Source organism: Pyxicephalus adspersus, chromosome 4 (assembly GCF_032062135.1).
Source record: "Pyxicephalus adspersus chromosome 4, UCB_Pads_2.0, whole genome shotgun sequence".
NCBI classification, from domain to species: domain Eukaryota; kingdom Metazoa; phylum Chordata; class Amphibia; order Anura; family Pyxicephalidae; genus Pyxicephalus; species Pyxicephalus adspersus.
This window is the reverse complement of record NC_092861.1, coordinates 8424172-8432448: the sequence shown is the minus strand read 5'-3', so window position 1 is coordinate 8432448 and position 8277 is coordinate 8424172. Positions and strand designations below refer to the sequence as shown.

The window sequence follows — 8277 nt, the reverse complement described above, 5'->3', positions numbered from 1 at the left end:
CAAGAATCTGGACCATTTGGGCAAACGACGTGGCCCATACTATGAAATGCACCAAGGAAGCACACAGGACAAAACACAAGCCAAGAAAGCAAAAGCCAATTCCAAAATAAAAATAAAATAACATACAATACAATGAAATAAATAAATAAATCAATAAAATACATAAATATGTAATAAAAACAAAGACATGGGAGGCCAAAAGTCAATGAAGCAATGAATTGCAAAACAATGGGACATTATTGACAAACATTGACTTTATTTACAGTTCAGCAATCTTGATCATACAGATAACATAATACAAAATTGGCTTACAATACAATGTAAGGGCACAGGCAGCATATAATACAGGCAGGGGTTAAACACAGTTGGAGCACAGCAAAAATGGAAAGAGCAGCAGGCAGGCAGGATGGCTGCTGATTGCCACCAAAGCAGTTAACTAACGGCATTAGTGAAGCAAAGTTCCAACAATAGGTGTCAAGTCACGCAATACCAGGGCGATGCATGGAGTGGACAGAGCAAGCTCTTCTTCCATCTCCCTGTTCTAAAAATCCATTTAATATATGTTCCCCAGATAGGGGACATATCAGATATTAAACTGATAAGAACAGATATTTTTTTTAATTCTTTATTCAGAGTTCCATGACGTTCCTTGACATACCGTTCCATGTCATCTCATCATTATAAAGAGTATTTTTTAATAAAACAAAAAGACATATACATAAAATTATAGAAAAACAAAAAACGCAAATAACAATACATATAAAAATATATATATAATCTAACCAAAAAAAATTACCATGTCAAAACAACTTTACCTGGATACATTTTAAAAACTTCTTTAACAATATTCAAATCTGCCTTTAATACAAAAAGCAAAACAAGATAACTAATAACTTCTTTTTCTAGCTCACTACAATTCCCTTGAAAAATCTTATCCAACCACCATGGAGCACCAAATTTATTTGCAAAGATCCCTGGATGCAACTGACCAATTCTAATAACACTTCCACCCCACACCTTTATCCAATCCATACTAACCTTACTAAAAACCTTCTTCATCTTAAATTCAGTAAATTTTAACTCTTCAAATCCAATTTCTTCTTGTTTTACTGTTTTATACAAAAGTCTTTGCACTTTCTCTTTTTCTGTCTCCTTTCCAGATACCCTAGGTTGGTTACTACTCCACTCCTTTTCTTCTTCTTCTGCTTCTCTCTTTTTAACCATAGTCACTTTTTCAGACAAATTCCCCATAGTCTCTTGCATCTTCTCCTTTTCACCACTTATTCTTTCTACTTGTACTTTGTTCTGGGGCTCAGACACAGATTTCACGAGCACAGGTTGTTCCTTTCCAACTTCCACACTTATTTCTTCTTCCTCCATCCCACTCTCCTCCTCCTCACTCTCTTCTTCACTTTCTTCTCCATCTTTCTCTACAGCCATAGCTTCCCCACTAACATCATTTTTCATTTTACCACCATCCTTCAACTATTTTAATTTCTTCTCCTTTATATATGCATATATTCCTTATTTTCCAAATTGTCATTTTGACGCAATTGATCATTATCCAACAAACCTCCTCTTGTTCTCTCCTTTCTGGACCGCCTAAGCCGTACAACACCATATCTTGTGATAGTTTCTTACATTCCGTCAAAAACTGTATTAAAGGGCCAACAATTTTCCATACTTTCTGCACAAAATTACAGCTCCAAAAAACATGTAGTACAGTTTCTTCCTCACCGCATCCATTTCTTGGACACATGGGATTTTTTCCCATCCTTCTCTTGTATTGGAATGCCCTAGTCGGCAAACACTCATGCACGATTTGCCGAGCTAGATCCTTTAATTCATTAGATAATTTTGACATATTCACTCTTTTCCAGATCTCTTTTGTTAATTCTTCTGTAAAAATATTTATCACAGATCTGTTCCTTTCCTTCTCTCTCTTTTCTAATCTTTTTTGCTTCTAATATTAGATCCATTTCAACGTCTTCCAATCCAAAAAATTTTAATTATCTTTTCAATAATTTTGTAATGGCTAGGAGGATTCAGACACCATGGAACATTTCTTTCTATTTTATACCATCCTCTTTTTTGAAATATATAACCTATTTCATATCTCAACAAGAAGGCCCAATCATTTCCTCCTTTTCTTGCTGTCTTCAAACATAAAACAAAGAAATGAGTCCACAGGAACTCTTTTAAGTCCGGCATTCTATTTCCTCCTTTTAATAACTGCTTTTGCATATATATCCTTTTTTAATTTCTCCGCTTTAGAATTCCAAAGAAAAACATATATCTTTCTTGTCAATTTCTTTATCATCTTATCAGCAGGCGGATATACCATCCCTAAGAACATCAAAATAGACAGGATCACACTCTTTATTATCAAAATTTTCCCGGTCATTGTCAGTTTTCTCAAGCTCCAAAATTCTAATTTTTTCCTTAACTCTTTCCAGCAGCTCCTCCCAGCTTCGTCTTCCATCGTTCATCTCACAAAACTTAACACCAAGGATTTTCAGTGACTCTCTTTGCGTCTTGATCTTAATCTCAGCATGTAGTCACTCTCCAATTATTAAACATCCACATTTATCGACATTTAACTTAAAACTGGAACCTGTACAAAAAACTTCTGTTACCCATAAAGCTCTTCGTATTGCTCAATCTGATGTACATAAAATTGTCACGTCATCCATATATGATATAACTTTTACATCTGTTCCACCGCTACTACTAAGGATAATACACCTTTATCACCTTATCCTTCCTTACAACATTCATTAATGGTTCCAAAGCACAAATGAACAAAATTGGCGATAAAGGACATCCCTGTTTTACTCCTGAGAGCATTGGCACTTCCTCTGTCAAGAAGCCATTCACCAAAATCCTACTTGTTGTTATATATACCTTTTAGCCGGTCTGTCGTTTCTGTTATAAACCCCATCTCCTTCAGTGTAGTCCATAAATATTCGTGCAAATTTCTATCAAATGCTTTCTGGAAATCCAGGGTGACCAAGGCCAAGTCCTGCCCTCTAGTTGATGACCAAGCTATAATGTCTTTTAATAAATTCAGGTGTTTATGAATACTTCTATCAGGTATACCACATACCTGATTCCTATGTATTTGTTTTCCAATCACTCTTTTTATCCTGTATACCGTTTTACGTTCCGTTTTATGTATCCTGTTACTATCCCCTTTTTCTAGGAGGTTGGCACCTAATATGATTCAAACGCCTCTTTAATTACTTCCACCAGGTCTTCTCCCATAATGTTCCAAAATTTTTGATAAACTTCCATGGGGAGGGCATCACAGCCTGGCATTTTATTCTTTTTACACTCTTTTATCGCCTTCCAAACTTCCTCACTGTTTATTTTGGCTTCCAGTTTCCCTTTATCTTGATCTTCTAACTTCATATCCAGATATGTCAAGCTTTCATCCATCATATTCTTGTCGATTTTTTTCTTTCCAAATAGTTCTGTGTAATATTCTTGCGTTACTTTTAATATTTTGGCTTTTTCTGTGTGTCCATGTAGTTTCCTAATTAATTGTTTATGTGACAAACCTTTTTTTAAAGAAAAATCTGGAACATTTCTCTCCTTCTTCCAATTTCTCCATTTTGGCCCTATTTATTATTTCTTTTCCTTTCTCATAAATTTCCTTCTTTATTTTCTGTTCGATCTCTCCTAATAAATTCTCCACTTCTACTCCGCACTGCCTTAAATTTAGCAGTGCTTGCCGTTTCGTATTTAGCAACTTAAACCATTTCTTTTTCCTCATTCCTTCTTTCTTCCCCTCTTCCTTAAAAAAATCTTTTATCTTCTCCTTCATTCAATCCCACCATTCAGTTTTTTTATAATATTTTTGTCTTTCCTTTATTTCTTGATATGTTTTAATGAATTTCACCTCCATTCCAGATATCTGTAGCAACTTAATGTTCAACCTACAGACCCCCAGGACTCTACTTGACCCAGGTAAGTACATAATTACACACATCCCCTGGCCGACCATGTATACCTCAGCATTTTCCTTTTTTTACTTTTCCATCCATCCTTCAAGGTGGAGTCTTGTATCAATTCTTCCAAGATTTTAGAGGATTTATCAGACTGCCCTTTCTTCGCAGTTTTCCTTTCTTCTCCCAACATAACACAATTAAAATCTCCGACCATTATCATACGCTCTGCACCCGGGATATACATCTTAATTTTTTCAAGAAACACCACTCGCTCTTGCTTCCTTGCTGGAGCATATATGACAAAGCACCGTAAAGAATCACCTCCAAATTCTAGGGTCATCTATAGCGCACTACCCGGTACCACTTCCTGAAATGACTTCAATGTTATCTTCGTACTCTTTATCAGCAAACCCACACCTGAAGATTTATTCTCATTATCCCTAGACCATACTGATTGGCCCAGTTTCCATTCATCTCTACCTGTGCTGCTGCCATCAATTTGAGTGGGGCATGTAGCCGAGCATTACCTTTTTCAGGCTCCACCAGCGGTGAGCAGGAGCTCCAACGCAGATCAGCTGCTGTTTGTCGTATTGCTAGCAGTCAAGGCCAGGCATCATTGCCATCGCCCACAACTTCTACCGCACCGTCCAATCTTTCTGTGGTTAGCATTAGCAGCATCCAACCTTCCATCCCCCAGATGCTGGAGCGCAAGAGGAAATATGGCCCAAATGACCCCAAAACAAAGCTGATCAATGAGGCTATTGCACAGTTGATAGCATCAGAGCTCCTCCCTTACTGGCTGGTGGACTCCAATGTGTTCCGTTACGCATTTCTCTGCAGGAACCCACAGTACGTTATGCCTAAGCGACAGTATTTTGCACAAAAATGTGTTCCTGATTTGCATTGGTTGGTGGAGCAAGCATGGAGTGGGAAGATAAATTCCCTATACAGCTCACTGGGTAACTTTGGTGAAAGCAGGGGAAGATGCAGGTGCAGCAAGGCCTGCATACCTACCTCCGCCCAGAGCACATCGCCATGCAATTTCCACCTCAACCTCCACTTCCACTTCCTTCTTTGATTCTTGGGCCTTAAACTATTCTTCCAGGGACACTTTACAGTGGAGACCCAGCACCTCCTATTTGGCAGCATATGTTTACCGCAGCAAGATCATGCAGTTTGCTATTTCCGTGCACAATTCCTACGTTGCCACGCAGTCCTGAGGTTGCGAAGCCTGTGTTCCTTCTGCTACAGGGGCGCAGCCATTCTAAGTGCCTTGTGGGAGCAGGAGGACATATGGCTAACTCCCAACAGACTTCAGCCAGGCAAGGTCATGTGTGACAATGGGGCCAATCCGCTGGCAGCCCTGCGTTGTGGGAAAGTCACACAGGTACCTTGCCTGGCCTACGTCTAGAACCCTATAGTACAGCGCTTCCATAGGAATTACCCAGGCCTCCAGCTGCTGTTGCTGAAGGTAAGAAAGTTGTCAGCGCATTTCCGCCGGTCGTACACAGCCAGTGCCATATTGGTGGATTCACAGCGAAATCTGAATCTGCCAGTGCACCGGTCAATTTGTGATGTGGCCACACTTTGGAATTCCACCTTTTACATACGGTTGGCTGATCAACAGGAAGCTGTGGTGGATTACGTGTCAAAATCTGTTCGTTTGAGATGTATACCTACACTACCTTTCTTCAGCCCTGCGGAGTGGCTTCAAATGTAGGACTTGTGCACTGTATTGTCACCTTTTGAAGAGGCCACCAGGATGATCAACAGAGATCAGGCCTGTGTCAGTGACACCATCCCCATCATATGTCTGCTGGAACAGATGATGGTGGATCTCGGACACGACACGGCATCAAGAGACGTTTTGAACATCATCTCAGACATGCCTGCCTACTAGACATAGTGCTCCACCATAGTGCAGAGTTGGATATTGAGGGTACATGGCATCCATCCACCCAAACACAAGGCGGCATGTTTCATGGATGGCAAGACCAGAAGGAGGATGAGGAGGATGACCCTGTGCTGTTGTTCAACCCACAGGAGTCTGGGTACAGAATTACCTCAGCTGTGGGTAGTTTAGGCCACATGACAGGCTTCATGCAAGAGTGCAAAGACAAAGATACACACATTGAACACATTAAAACTAAGACTGACGACTACTGGATTGCTACATTACTGGATCCACATTATAAGCCTGAGATACAACAACTCATCTTGCCCCAGTACAGGGGAACTAAAATGCAGCACTATCCAAGAAATGCTTGTAAGGGACTTGTGCTCAGGCTTTCCAGCTGCCAGCAGCAGCTGGGATACCCATGGCAGTTCCACCAGCCATGGGACCCAAACAACTGATTTAAGCAGCGGTACGGGTCAGTGTGGGCGGCAGAGGGACCCTAAACTAAAGTATGCAGTCTTTTTTTCAGTGGAAGCAAGCTGCCAGTCGTACAGCAATTGCCAATGACACCAAGCAGTGGTAGTCAGTCATGGTTGTTATGCACGCTGGTGTTGACCCACTGTGCAACTGACAGGGTATGCTCCGGAGGGGCGTAACTAAGCCGCTACCTGGTCTTCTCTAGAACCTCTGATGGTGAGGATATGCTTGGGCCGCAGGGTAGCTGCCAGGTGCCACTCCAGAGCAACCCCCAGGTCAGTGGCAGCTGACCAGAAGGGTCAGGGTACTTGGTGCAAGCACTGAGGGGCTTGCGTGGCCAAAAGGGTGATGATGGCAATCAGACAAAGTCCAGAAAGAAGATTTGAGGTCAGGGTCAGGCAGCAATCAGGCAAAGGTCCAAAAACGTAATCCGAAGTCAGGGTCAGGCAGCAAACAGGCAAAGTCCAAGGGCAAGTAAACAAGGTCCGGTACACAGTAAAGCAAACAGAGGAAACACCTTTGCACTAAGAGTTACACAGGGTAAAACCTTGAGATTGCTCTGGCAACTTCCTGTAGTAGAAGCCTCCTTTAAATACCTGCAGAGATCCAGCCATAGGCTGTAGAAATAGAGGGCATGTATGTGTTACCTCATAGATTAAGAGAGACACACCCACGCCAGCTCAAACACCAGAGCAAGTCTCCAGCAGGGAGGAAACTCTGGCATGGAACACAGGTAGTGGGGTTACTCTACGTGAAAGATAGGACCCGGCGCCCGTGCCTGCAACATTTAAACATATTCTATTTTGTGTCAGCCACGATCAAGAGTCCTTTGGTTTAATCATCTGGCCAAAAATTAAAGTCACTGGCGGGAAATGATTGCGTCTCCCATTCTGTGACACATTTCCTGACAAAAGATTATAAGCCTACCCACCACGACAAGGTAGACTCTTAAGGGCAGGACCTCCTCTAATCTACACTGCGCTACACTACTTGATGCTAGTCATCGTTCATCTAATGTTGGATGTGTGTTCATATTAGACCTTATCTAATAACTAGATTGTGTTTAGATGTAAATGTGTATGTATTTGAGTGCATTGGATTTGTGGGTGTGCTTTGATGTGTGTATATATGTGTATATTTATGTGTTATCTACCCTATGCTAATTTTTTGTTTTTTCTCTGTATGTGTGCATCTTACTAGTGTACATATACATTATGAATGAAAATTATTTGTTATTTCATAATTGAGTACATAAGTGAGCAGCCCCCTTCCCTCTGACAAAAGCAGACTAAAGCCACATACACATGTGCATTTCTTGTTGTTGGAAAGGATCTTTCACGGGTTCAGGCCATAAACTCTATGGACAGTGTAGAAGCTGTATCTAATTGCGACATTAATGGATTAACGAAAATTACATTTCCATACTTACCTTGTAGTGAAACCACATAAAAGGCAACGTACTTGGTAGAATACGCGGGGAAATACATACATTTTTTATCATTTGTGGATATCTAGCAAGTGCTATCACCGTTAAATACTATTTTTTAATGGGTTTTAGGAAAGATATGAAGTGCTACCGTGTTTCCCCGATTTTAGGACATCCCCATTAAGTAAGCCACCCCCGATTTTTAAAAAAATAATTAAAATAAGACACTCACCCGTTTATAAGACAGCTCCAGATATCTGATCCTGCGTGTGTGTCCTTTATGCTGGCTGCTTCCTCCCCTTCTCCCATGCCTGCAATGTCCTCCTCATCCTCTTCCACCTCCTCCTCTTCCTGGATTGGTGGTGCACTATGCATACTAGGCACACATGTCTGAGATGATATTTGCAGCGTCCGCTCTGTGTTGTGTACAAGATCCACCATCATCTGTTCCAGCAGACATATGATGGGGATGGTTTCACTGACACAGGCATGATCTCTGCTGATTATCCTGGTGGTCTCTTCAAAAG

General features: G+C 41.0%; 1 non-coding gene across 1 annotated transcript; it reads right to left on the bottom strand.

Annotated features, from left to right (window-relative positions):
* Positions 1-454: 454 nt before the first annotated feature.
* LOC140330278 (U2 spliceosomal RNA) lies at positions 455-637 on the bottom strand. Its single transcript, XR_011920733.1, has one exon. It is a non-coding gene; the product is annotated as a U2 spliceosomal RNA (small nuclear RNA).
* Between the last annotated feature and the right edge of the window lie 7640 nt (positions 638-8277).